At 42.3% G+C, this 9,410-nt stretch overlaps 1 pseudogene; it reads right to left on the reverse strand.

The window, feature by feature from the left end:
- Positions 1–2,505: 2,505 nt before the first annotated feature.
- On the reverse strand, positions 2,506–4,821 carry LOC124695261 (annotated as a pseudogene).
- Positions 4,822–9,410: the final 4,589 nt, after the last annotated feature.

Here is a 9,410-nt window from a genome sequence, read left to right on the forward strand (position 1 = left end):
CCCAGGATCTAGGGTTTCTACGGAGAGTTCTAGCCGTTATACATACTTGCCTAACTACGGAATATTATATTGCCGTGCACGTCAATGATCCGCCTTCCTCCTAATGTGTCGTACTGGATCCGGCTATCTCTGATGGGCCGGGCCAGATCCGACTGTAGGTTCACGTCGGTTGGGATCTGGCTCCCTGTTCCTGGACTGGACTTACTCCATCTTGATTATCATCAACTGGGCCGCCCGGTGGACCATATGCCACCACCACCATCTGTGGGTCATCCAGGCTTACCGGATCTTGCCACTGTCGATGGTACACCTATGAAGTATACCCATAACACTGACGGTATCAACTATGGAGACTCACACTTGATGTTCAGGGAGGCGGAAACATTGTCAATGGTCCCACCTGAGCTGTTTGATTGGGCCTGATCCCAAGGATATTATATCCAAGGTAAGGTACTGAACTTCCTTCACTACAACCATCCAGACTCACTGCCATATATGTACGCCATTTACTCATTGGCCTGCTCTTACTACTAGAGTAGGGTATCAAATGAAGCACAAGGTAGAAACAATACCAAGGAACCGTGAGACGATGAGGTGCATAATTTATGTACCATGGTATGCTATGCAATTGCCTTGGTCTATTTTATTTATTTATTTACAAGCTTCATTCATCCATCCATCCAAATATTTGTCTATGCATGTCATCTTACCCCAGGCAGCAGGCAAGGGGGAAATTTACAGAGTTCTGGACTGAAATTTGGGCAACAGAATTCTCTTTTCTAGATGTTTAGTTTGGCCTCAATGCAACTATGTCCATACTGATACATTTGCGTTTCATTTCATTGAAAAGATAGAATTTGTTACACGCCTCCTAGGAGGTACATTACAGAATTAAAACAGGTAAAGGGTTCAATGAACATCCCAGGATACTGACTTATAATTGCAAATGCTTTGTGCATGATCCAGTAGAAGATGCCCTGTATTCTGTTGTGTGATAACACCAAGAAGGCAGACAGAATGTCTTGCCTCTAAAGTTTTTTTTTTCAAGTATATTTTGATGCACATAATAAATTGAAATATGTAAATAAAATTGCCATAGTTTATAAGTCATTTGCATGTTGATATGCAGAATCATTGTTTAAAACATTTTACTTCTCTTCTCATTTTATTATGCTTGTAAGTGAGATTTTATTGGTGTGCTGGGCTGACGTCCTAATGAAAACATCACAGCATGGATCTTAAGGGCCAATCCCTGATGGACTCGAGAACTTTAGTAGCATGAATTTGCTGGACCTATCAAGTAACAGCCTTTCTGGGCCAAATCCAAGGTAACATCTACGTACAAATTTGGTCTTTTTCACATTGAAGAATAGCGCGTGAACTTTGTATCATTTATAAAATGGGAAACATTTATTAGTCATACTGTGATTTAAAATCCTAATTTTCTTAAGAACATTGCAAGATAAATGGATAAAAAAAGATGCGGTGTTGGACTTATTTCAAGTACATTTTGAATTGTAGGGCACAACAAACCTATTAGTGATATGGTTTATAGGTCATCACAATTGTATATTGTATTAGTTCAGACGTGCAACGCGAACAGCCACACTTACTATGTGAAATGGCTACAATATTTTCATATATTAACTAGGGATTAAACATGTTATACATTAAAAATGCCAAAATATTACCATGATATTTGTAATGGGTGGTATTGTTAACAACTTAATATTCAAGAATTCTGAAAATTATAGACTGCACAATCGTCTGGACTTTGAATGGTGCCTTATTCAGTTTTAGTGAAATTGATGTAGTGATAAGTTTTGAATTACAGACGAGATGGATTTGATCGATACAAGGAAGAGAAGAATAAGATTAGTGTATACATAAAAGCATAATCTAGAATAGAGAGCAGAGACCGAGATAAGAGAGGGGCCATAAAATGATAAATGGCGACAAATTGAGAAGTTTATGGTCTACTTGTTATTGATTTGTATTAATTAATCTAGACGTGTGTTACACATGCACACTAATTAGTGGAAAGAAGTTACAATACAGAAAAAGACAGATCACACGGTAATCACACACTCGCCACCAAATCGGGATCCAGAATCTCAAATCACTTCCATGGCATCAACAACATCTCACTAGGTTAGCTCATTGGGGATGCGAAAATCCCACAAAGGACCAATCCAGCAACCCCACGCCAATCTCACCGGGTCTTGATGACTATGGCCCAGGCTCGTCGGCGATGATGTGTTGCTTCTGCGTGTGACGCTGGATGTCATCGACCAAATTCGTCCTCTATGTATTGTATGGTATTCACATTCATATACAACCATTTTACAATATTTAAGAATACATGTGGAGAACTTTATTTTTTATTTTATAGCATAAAGTTAAATCAATCATCTTGCTTATCTTGCGAATAAATAATCGTATTGTAAAATTGTGCTAGCTAAGCCCACAAGCCACACTATGGTGGCTTATGACTTTACAAGAATCTTAAGACAAGTTGGCATGCCTTGCCATAAGCCACACTATGGTAACGAGTTCACCACCACAGCTGAGCTGCCTGGCATGGGACTCTCTACTGCAGTGGTTGGCCACATAGCACAACATCTCTACCCACACTTTGAAGATCACGTCCAGCCTGTCGTGTCGGCGGCAGAGCACATCGCCAAGTCTTACTCCGGTGTCGTAATGTGCAGGAGGATCTAAGGAATTCATATGAGCAGATAACCCCTTCCGAAGTGCCCACCTACGTCGCTCTTCGGCCGAGTCTCCTGGCGCAATCTGCATCACCCCATGCAACTCGTCACGAAGATGGACGTAGCGGCTGCGCCGGACAGGTCCGGGCAGCATGTAGGGTCGTAGCACAAGGAGAAACATCATGTAGTTGGAGAGCACCCTGATCGCCTCTAGCAGACTTGCCTTGTTGCTGTGGTCATTGAACATGCAGATCTCGCTAGCGATATGCCAGGCCATGATGCTGTCCTCAAACTCCATGTCTCGGATGCTCCAGCTGACACACTCGTCCAGCAACAAACGTTCTAGTGTGTGCAGACCCGGCTTTGAGCCAATGTCCTCACGACGATTTCCCATCTCAAGTATCTCTCTCAGGACCATCTCCTTGATAGACTCTGAAAGCTCGGCGGACTGAGAGTGGTGCAGTTCGTCCCACCATTGCTCCACCAAGAGCTCCAGACCCAGAAACCTTGCCGTCGACATGCCAGTCATCGGCTTCACTGCGTCATGGGCGACAGATTGGAATAAGTTGAACTGCCCTAGATAACCTGACCACCTCCTATGCCTTGTAGCCCTAAGAAGGTGCCGGACAGACTGAAGCTCGTAGTAGAGCCGGGGCCAGTTCTTTTGGTTCAACAGGACACGTGTCCAGGTGGACATGAGCGCCCTCGCCATGGATATCACCTCCAGGATCAAGGCCCCAACCAACAAGACGTAGGTGATGGCCACGTCTTTCTTGTCGTGGCCATGCTTGTTGCTGAGCTGAAACAGACAGCAGGCAGCAACCGTGGCAACCAGTGAAATGATACGGATGCGCCATCCATACCATGTGTGGATCACGCTGGCCTTTGTGTAGACGATATCATACATGAGGGATAGCTCCATCTCCATCAACTTGTCCAGGCGGCCATACATTTGGAAGGACCGCAAGACGTCGCTCATATACTTAGAACGCTCTGTCCGGATGCCGATGAATAGTCCCTTGCATACATCGAACATGCCGTGAGCTCCCATCAGAATGACCTCCGCGTCCTCTCCCATGAAGAACCTTCTTTCCAGTACTTGGCGGAGAAGGATGTCACTTTGGCTTTCACGAGCGCTGGCATCCGACTGATCAAAAGAGCTCCACATGTTGTCAAAGCTGGCGCATCTCAGCGCCCAGATCCTCTCCCCATACTTGAGAATACCGACAACAAAAATCAAGACGGCAGCAGCTATGACCAACGTCTCGCTGCTGGGCATATACTTGTAGAGGACATAGGCAGCTGCCAAGACCTGCAAGACAAGAGTCTCAAGGTGCCGCAACCACAGCCGGTTGTCCTCGAAGGAGTAGGCGCTGATGGTGTCCTGCCCGCCGAGATGCACCAGCAGGAATGGGGCCCAGAACGCCACCAGCTGGTGCTCCGGCAGCTTGCTGCTAATTGAAAGGTGTCCAAGAGTGAAGAGTGCTGTAGAGTCGGCCAGCTGGTAAGCCAGCCACAGGAGCAACCTTGCGAAAGTAGACACGCTGTGCCGACGGATCCAAGCGAACATGAGCAGAAATACTTGCAGTGCGAAGCTAAAAAGGACCAGACTTTGCACTGCCCATTCATTCCGAAGGTCCACCAACAGCTTTGCGACCTCCATTATATTGCTCTAATTCAATCCCTGAAATACATCATTAAACCCTAAAAGGTACAGCTGAAATTCAATCCCCTCAGTGTAGCACAAATAATCTGCATTGCTAACCCAAAACTAAAACAACTGAATTTATTTGAAACAAACAATTAACTAGATTTATAAGTAGAATATAATGCTAATGTACACATAATCTTATTTTACTGGCCTAAGAAGTACATGAGTGAAGGCTAAAATAATTCAAATGTGGCACTACTAATCTAGGTTCCTTATCTACAAAAATAACATTCACATTTCCCTAAGTTAAACATTATTTCATATTTTGCATGTCCTGAGCTTATTGCAAACTTCAAACATTGTACTACAACGAGTGAGATATGGAGAACTCACCATAAAAACAGCATCTACATGGTGCAAAACTGTCCTAGTTCTTCTCCGATCATCTATCCTCTCCATTTGCACACGGCTGGTTACAATTGCAGCCTCAGCTTATGAAACTATTAATCTGATAGGGGCTCCTCAAGAAAATTGTTGCTTCAGGACCTGATTTGATCTTATCTGGCTGGTTCTGCTACTTTGATGTCGCCGCTGAAACATGAAGAATGATCCGTGTCACTAGTTAGAGTTTTAATTTGAAAAATACAATTGCTATATAAACTTCTAAAAGGCCCCTAAAAACGCCAGAAAAAATAGACGCAGAAGATATTTGTACAAATATATCGGAGTTTGGCATTTAAAAGGAAATTGAAGGTCTGAATATAATGTGAGAGATACATACCACAATGCGCCTAGATGAACGAGACACCCCAGATGGATGGAACATGGAAGAATGGATTTGTCAGCCGGCACCTGTGTAGTCTTGCTAAGAAATTATTCTTATCGGCTGTCTGTTCCAAGGAATAATTCTTTTGAGGGAATCGATCTATATTGCTTTTCCCGTCCTTTCATGATGGTAATGCACATGCACTTGTCTTTCTACTTAAACCCAAGTTGATTCTGTTTTGCTGAGAGGTGGAACGGATAGTGTCAGGCTCAGAATATGAGATTATTTTTGGCATATTTTTTTTTATCTAATAGCAAGTTAGCTTGTTTAACTCATTTTAAGTGTGCAAACGAACGAGGAACGAGATGCGAAGGCGGCGTTTCACCTTTGCCCGTAGCTTCTTATAGCCGGTGCTTTTGAGTCCATAGCCACTGTTATCCTCCTCTTTTGGATCTCCGTTCCCCTATCTCCAGGGAGGTGAAGTGGATACGGGGTGGGCAACTCGTCATGCATTGCAGGGAAGGTTGTGATGAGGGTTCTCGCCGGCGAGGAGGGAGAAGGAGGTTGGACAACGACGTCGAAGTGGAAGAAAAGATTGGAGGAGATGAGCTTCTCTAGGATTTTTGGAAGGATATTGGCTTCCAAATGCCAACATCGAGGTTCTGGGAGCGAAGCACTCAAGGAAGTCAAGACCGCGTGATCCTCATCGTGTGTTAACCTCGCCGGTGTAGACAACGACAAGTCGTGCCAATCATTGTCGCCTCCAACGAACATCGAGAGGAGGCGGACATTTTGTATTTCTCGGCAACACGACCCGCTACCTCATTCAAATTACATCCAAACTGGCAAGGGCAAATGAGATGCATGTGGTTGGTCCTAGCCGTTCGTGATGTTGGGGCCATCTCGGTTTTCGGTTGCACGGGCTATGGACCAGGTGGAAACCCTAGCAAAAAGTCCACATCGCTTCTTTCGAGACTTCCACTACAACAACCCATGTTATAAACACGGATCCACACGTCTAAACATCGCGATCATAGTTTAGTGGCACGTAAAATTCTCCAGGAATAACTACATTGGAAAAGTGAACGTGCAACACTCTTTTGTTTTGGCTCGAGTCTATAGGTAAGGTGTGGCACAATACTTTACCAGGTTAGGTACACCTTTGAGCGGCAGAAAAGTTAATCAGAGTCGATGCTAAAAATAAGTTTTCCCATTCCGTTTAAATTGTACCTTCCCTTTCATTAGGATCTAAAATTAATTTCATTTAGACATAATACTAATTACATTACACTTGTTTAGTAAGATGCATTCGGAATGGATCGATGGACCGCACTCACCAGAGCTTTTTGGTGCGTTGGTGGCGATGTGGAGGTTTGCCCAAGCCAAAAAAAAATCAAGTTGTGTGAGGAGGAATTTCAGCAAAGCCTAGAAAAATCAAGGAAGGAAAGGCAAGACACAGCGTAAAGTGGGGTAGATTTCCATGAATTTCGAGAAAGAGGATGCTACCCCATAAAACTTTAAGAACAAGTGGGTAGATTTTCATGAATTTTGAGGTGAAATCTCTTAACACGAAGAACCGGTGAAAACTCCAATATGAGAAACACAACAAGTATTTCAAGCAAAATCCATTTTCGGTGAACTAGAGATTGTCATGAGGAGAAACACAAGCTGCAGATCATCACACAGATTGACAAATAGGAACCAAGATCAACAAAGAAAGTGATGCAAAGCATGCAAGGATTTGAACTCTCTCTGAATGATACGATCAAGTTATTCATTTGAGGGCCCTCTTGATAGTACGGTCAACTATTCAATAAACTGGTCTCCCAACTACACCACGACACCGGTAAGAAAGAAACCTATCAAGAATAAACCCTAAACTTGTAAAAGAAAAACTCCTTTCTTGCTTGTAATTGCTCGATGAAGTCTTGCGGATTGCTTCCCCATAATCCACTATGGGAGAGCTTCTTCTTCGGCATATCCTCATGTATATATGATTCCCATATGGATGGGAACCTTCAAGCTCATGATCTCTTCGAGATGGTTCATCTTTCAACCTTGAAGCCAACATATGGTTCAAGTATGGCTATGAAAAAGTCGTATACGCATAACTAAATGCAACCATTAGTCCATAGGAATTGGTATCAATTATCAAAACCACACATGGGAGCTCCATGCACTTTCAACGTGCTTGGCTATGGCCGATCACCGCTTAAGGAAAACTAGAGGCTCTGTCTAAGAATGTGTGATGTGTTTTCTATTGTTGTTCATTCTGTACCAAATAATAAAGCTTGTACTTAATTAAGATGTGTTTGCTATTTTTTTTAATTTGTAATAAACAATTAAGCTTATACATAAGATGCGATGTGATGTGTTTCCTCTCATGTGTTACTTGTTTAATTTGTGCTGAATAATTAAGTTGTACACATATGTGTGATGTGTTTCCTTCTGTGTTGTTGTTTGTTTCCTCCCTTATGTGTGTGTGATGTGTTTCCTCATGTGTTGTTCTCCCATTTCATGTATATTTTTTTTGAGTGGAGCTTTATTTTCATATATGTAATTAACCAGGTAGAAGGACTTGTACCATTAAGTTTTATTATCATATATACCGATAATTTGGAGCGTGGGCCTCAAAGATGACCAGATTGCCCCGACATTTGAAAAATGGAAGCCCATAGAGCATGACTTTATCATTAGACCATAAAACAAACACTAACCCCGCTCCCGTAATTATATAATACGGGAACACACTTGTTCCATAGACCCACTACCCATGCCATTGCACTCCTCTTTCCCATCTGATACCGAGATGTCATGCATTCCTCTATCCCCACTTTGAACCCTACTTGTCTATGGCAATCCTATCCTCTTAGTAGTACATATATTTTTAGATCCACCTCAAAAATGATGGCACCATGCAAAACTAGTGCAGAAGGACGGCATGCCGAACCTCTGCATGAAGAATGGCTTGCGAGTCGTCAACGCCTGGCAAGTTGAGGATGGCACGATGAATGACAGACCGATAGCCAGAGAGGTCATCAATGCATGGAAGTTGAAGATGATAAGATCTACAATAGAAACTAGGAGATTATTCCCAAACTAGGTTATTGCACGGAGTTTAGGTTGCTCCTCATTTTGCTCAGTTTCATGAAATCAACAACTTGGGTACCTATTAAGGCCTTGTTTGGTACTAGAATTTTACTGGGGATTTGCGGGGATAATCCGCTCCAAATTTCAAATCTCCACTTGTTCCAAACGCATGTTTGGTGCTAGAGTACAAGCGAGTTTAATCCCCACTTTTTCTCAAATTTTAGTGTAATTTTTTCAATCCACAATACTCTATCTCTACCTAGTGGATTGGGGATGTGGTTTTGTGGGGATTGTGTGACAATAAAGATTAACCCAATACTCTAGAGTATTATCCTCACTAATCCCCACTAAAACACTAGTATCAAACAAGGCCTAACGAAAAATGTTGGATGTGCTACAATGTAATGTAATGAGTGTATAACTTAATAAAATGAGTTATTTTATCCTAATGACATGTAAATTAGAATCAGATATGGAGAAACTAATTTGTTAGCAATGATTGTGATTAACCTTTTCTGCCGCCGATTGGTGCAAGAAACACAACAAAAATAATGTGTCACCTTACCTGTACACTACACTAAATTTTACGGCATCTATCAATGAACTAAGGAGAGGATTAAAGTGGCGCCAAGGTACGAGAGCAAGCGGCAAATCCAAAGTGCCATGCGTAAAATGTGTCGGATTTCTAGAATTCCTAATGCAGTTATCACCGTCACCTTTTATTTGCCAGGCAAGAGCGGGCGTGGGGATTAGTGTTGTGCTTTGGCGTTTAAAATTGTCAGTGCCCACCTACCATGTTTTTGTGTTATTTGGATATGAGGAAGTCGCTTATGAGGGATTGAGTCTATACCACGAGCAACACATGAGGCACGATGTAGTTCCATTGGTGTTCATAAACTCACGTCACTAGATTAATAAATCTAGTGCAAGTGGGAGACTGGAGGAGTTATGCCTTAGAGGCAATAATTGCTATTATTTAACTCCAAGTTTTTAATTAATGTTTATTTCTGTATATGCTATAATTTCTATGGGTCTTGAATATGAGATTGAAAGCAAAACTCATATGCATATGTAGAGAGATAAACAAACAAGTTGATCCTAGTCCTCCATCTAGGACTAGCTCATGCATTGAATGACGATAGAGTTTCTTGGTCATGGGCATAGTCATTATGACAAGGATTCCATCAACAAT

Source organism: Lolium rigidum, chromosome 3, assembly GCF_022539505.1.
Source record: "Lolium rigidum isolate FL_2022 chromosome 3, APGP_CSIRO_Lrig_0.1, whole genome shotgun sequence".
NCBI lineage: Eukaryota > Viridiplantae > Streptophyta > Magnoliopsida > Poales > Poaceae > Lolium > Lolium rigidum.